Source organism: Triticum dicoccoides, chromosome 7A (assembly GCF_002162155.2).
Source record: "Triticum dicoccoides isolate Atlit2015 ecotype Zavitan chromosome 7A, WEW_v2.0, whole genome shotgun sequence".
NCBI lineage: Eukaryota > Viridiplantae > Streptophyta > Magnoliopsida > Poales > Poaceae > Triticum > Triticum dicoccoides.
The window spans coordinates 213,635,023-213,639,435 of NC_041392.1; positions in this window are offsets into that span (position 1 = coordinate 213,635,023).

Here is a 4,413-nt window from a genome sequence, read left to right on the forward strand (position 1 = left end):
GATTTGTCTTCGGCATTGCAAGGTGGGTTCCCTCCTTCCGAACTCCAGAATAGTCTTCGGACGAAGGAAGTATATCTGGACCTGTGTATATAATGAAGAGAATATAATAACTCACAAGCCCAACTTGTTGATAACTGTTTATGACATCATATCATGCCTGCCCGGTTGCTATTTCCAACCGTCAGCTAGCGAGCCACCCCATGTCTCGGGGTGCGGTTTTACCGGCACGTGTCGTCAGGGCAGCGATCGTGTCCCTTTATTTACGGGATTTTCATTGATGCAGGCATGGGTAACCCAACCGTCCCCTGGGTATGACTCCTTGGTAATAGGTAAGTTTAGAGACCCTGGGAGAGACGCCCAATATCCGGGGCCTTTTTATAGAGAGCATGTCTCTTCTTCTCCCCTTGCGCTTGCTCCTTCCTCAACCCCAGCCACCCCAAGTTCCAACCCTCGGGTCCCAATCACCACCAGACTTAGACATGCCCGGATCCAACCGTCAGGGCCGGTGGGTGGCTTCTTCTGTCACACAGGAGGACATTGCGGAGCTTCGCGTAGCGAGGTACCTGACCTCAAAAATCTTTCATCGGCTTCCGGCGCAAGGGCAAGTCATACCGACCCCCAGATCTGGCGAGAGGGTTGTATTTGTGTCTCACTTCCTTCACGGGCTAGGGTTTGCGCTTAACCCCTTCGTCCGGGGGCTCATGTTTTACTATGGGCTAGATTTTCACGATCTGACCCCGGACTCTATTCTCCTCATCTCGACATTTATCGTCACGTGTGAGGCCTTGCTCCAGACTCCTCCGCACTTCGGTTTGTGGCTCAAGACCTTTGATGTGAGGCCGCAGGTGGCAGAGTGCGGCAGCATCATAATAGGCAAACTGACCGGCCCGATTTGGCCCGAAGGATCTTTCACCAAATCTTCAGACCTGTGGCAGCAGGGGTGGTTTTATGTCAATGAGCCATGGAGCTTCAAGTGGGCGGCTACACCTGTGTTCCGACCCGGCCCTCCAGTTCATCTTGTTTCATGGGTCAATAAGGGATTGGACTGGGGATCCATCAATGAAGTGCAGACTCTGCAAAGTGGCATCCGAAGCCTTATCGAGAAGTGCATCGATCTTGTGAACATCGTTCAAATAATGCTAGTCTGCCGGATCCTGCCATGTCAGCGGCGGCCTCTTCGTATGTGGGAGTTCAACCCAGAAGGGCGGCGGACCCTACAACACTTCTTAGGCACTACGCACGAAGGAATGTGGAAATTATATTTCGGGGAACGAGAGCAATGGCCGGACACCACCGAAGACGTTGGCCTTAACTGCAATCATCCGGACACTTCGGTAAGTATTCAGTACCTAAGCACCTTTCATTCAGGTATCTCTTAACAAGATATTGAACAATCCGTCCCTATACAGGACTGGATAAAGAAAGCGGTGCTGATCTGGTGTCCGGCGCCTCTTCCCGAAGGCCCCGCGACCGACCTACTGACGAGGATGCTGGTTCTGACACCGTACCATATGGCCGCGTTCGGGGAAACCGAAACCCTTTTACCCAAGGTCCAAAGTGCAGAGGGAGCCTTCCAGGGCAAGAAGAGGGCCACCTCCGAAGGTCAGGAGGGAAGCCTTTCAAGAAGAGAAAAATGCCGTCATCGAGCGGCTTGGGCCGGGCGAACAATGACGAGGACGAACCTCACGACAAAACGTAAGCATGGCCGGGGCACCTCATTCCTTTCCTATTAGTGAAGTAATCAACCCATATATGTCCATCCACGCAGGTTAACGCCTGGTGCTTCTCAATCGTTCTCCTCCTCGGGAGATCTTCTTCCAGAGATGATGGAGAGTGATATGCCTTCTCCAGCCCCATCGCCCGATAGGGGGGATGATACCAAGGTATCGTCCCGAAGGTCTCCTCCCGAACACCAAGTGGTACAAGAAACGGAGAAGGCGTTACCTGAAGGCGGCGCCTCTATCACTCGAGGTTCCGGGATCAAGACTGGAGTCCCCGAACCGTCCGGTTTACAGCCGGAGACGATTCTGGAGGTAAGTAAGCGGGATCCTTCACGGGAAGGCCGTACTTCGGCGGCGGTTTCCGAAGACCCAAGGGTGCCAGAGCCGCTGACGGACTTGCTATGATGAGCATCCCTTTTAGAAGAGCACCGTACTTTGATGTCTATGGTGGTAAAAAGGATTCTATCCGCGAAGAGCAGATTGAACGAGGCTTTTACGAGCCTTCTACGAGGTTTTGAGGTTTGTGATGTAGTTTTATCTATTAAATTTTATTGACAGAATGCACCTGTTGTATATGCAGTAGCCCCTGAGACTCGGATTGTCTTCCGAAGGAAGAGATCGGAGGATCAAGGAGATATGCTTAGGTATTAACCTCGGTTTAATTTGAAATATAGGCTGCTACCCCTCCTGTGGCTGCCCAGAATACGGAAGTGGCCAAACTCTAGCAAAAGCTGGATATTGCAGAGGATGACATTGCATTGATCAACAAGTGTCTTGACGACTCGCAAGGTATGTATTTCGAGCATTCTTTACACCAATGTGCTTGACACAGGGAAGAGCTTTATATGAAATGCGCATCAAATGCAGATGGTGCTGCCGCCGTTGAGGCTCTTTGGGCGAAGCTAGTCCGGGCAAAGGAGCGGGTCTGGCTTAGTGATGCTGCTGCAAAAGAGGCATCGGTTGAACTGAAGGCCGAACAAGCTGCACGATACCAGGGCGAGGAGAAGGTATCCCTGATGACACTCGCTTTGGAGAATGCTACTGGCCGCTCTGAAGTCCTTGAAAAGGAGAATGAAGCCTTAACGGCTGAACTGGACAAGGCCCGACAGGAGGCAAGAGAAGCGCGATCAGAGTCTAGAGCACTCCGTGAGGAGGTTCGGCAGGCGAAAGAGATATTGGCTGGAAAGCCTTTTCTGCTGCAGACTAAGTTCGGTGACCCGGACTATGTTCAGCTGAACCAAGTGTGGAGTTCTCCGGATGAGTATTTTGACTTGCCGAAGAGTTATTCCGATGGAGTGCGGTATTACCAAGCGCAAGCTGGATATGCAACGGAGAAGCTTTTTTGGTCACAGTTTGGTGTGTCAAAACGCCCGCTGCTGCTTAATGAACAGATGTCCCAATGGGCCAAACTTCATAGGGTATCTGGCGCTGCCATGAAGGATGTCATAGTCCGGCTATGGCCGACCGAGCCTGTGCCGAATAGCTATTTCGGTTTGGTGTAGAAACTTGTCGATGCAGTTCCGCGAATTGATGCCGTGGAGCGATCAGTTTGTATTGAGGGTGCACGGATGTCCCTTGCCCGAGTCAAGACATTTTGGGGAAAGATGAAGGCCGTCGACGTTGCTACAAAGGGTCCGCCCTGGGGCAGGGTCAGTTCGGAACCGAAGAGTTACTTTGAAGACGTCCTGGAGGCCGCCCGCTTGATAGAGGGTCAATGTTCGAAAAACATAATGTTCGAGTGAGGTGTATGATGATTGTAAAAGACAACTTTATAGTTAATCTATTTGTGTTTTCCTCGAGAGCTTGAATTCCTCCTGTGCGGTTGTTTTAATATAATCTGCAAGTTTTCCAGTCGTCGGCTTCAGCCCCCTCGTAGGAAGTACGGGGGTGTTCGGCAAAGCATTTAATCACTCTTTATCCAACGTCTTGGTCCATGAAGGAGGTGATAATGCGGTGAACCAGGCAATCAGACTATAAGGCGTTAACACTTTCACTTAACCATAGCAGTTTTATGGTGGGGCTACGACATAGCCCCTGGTGTGTATGCGGTGTGTGGTGCCTTGCATATCTGATCTGAAAAAGATACTTCGTGTTACACGGAGAATAGCTAAGGATTCCAATAAGTCGTCAAGTGGTTGACCAGCTCTCGCCGCATCAAGACAGTCAGTTTTTGGCTTTCTCTAGTGAGGTGCTCATCCGGTCTAGGCCAGGGCACAATCGCAGTAGTTCTCCCTTTACTACCCTAGCCAATAGAGCGGAACGTAGGGTAGCAAACACAGGAGCCGGGCAACCCAACTATTGACCCAACACAATGATTCGGAGCTGATGCATATAAGGCCAAACTTGCGACGCCGAAGTTCGCTATAGAGCTGTTCGGACTTTTACTGGAAGCTCATTCGTTCCCATGTCGAGCCCTTGGCAGGGTATGCCAAGGTGTATCCGCAGAGCAGCTGTTAGGGCCATACTTTAAAAGATTATGGAAGATCAGTTCGGATGAGACTTATTGAGAATGAGGCGATGTGCCAATGATAAATTTATGTATATATATAATAATAATAATGAAAAAAAGGAAACGTGAACCCGACTATTTTTACATTCTCAGGGTCGAGATCAGAGGAAAAAGGCATATTACAGGCTTGGAATAAAGAGTATGGTCCACAAAATGTTATTTTGGACCTCCTGTTGCACGTCT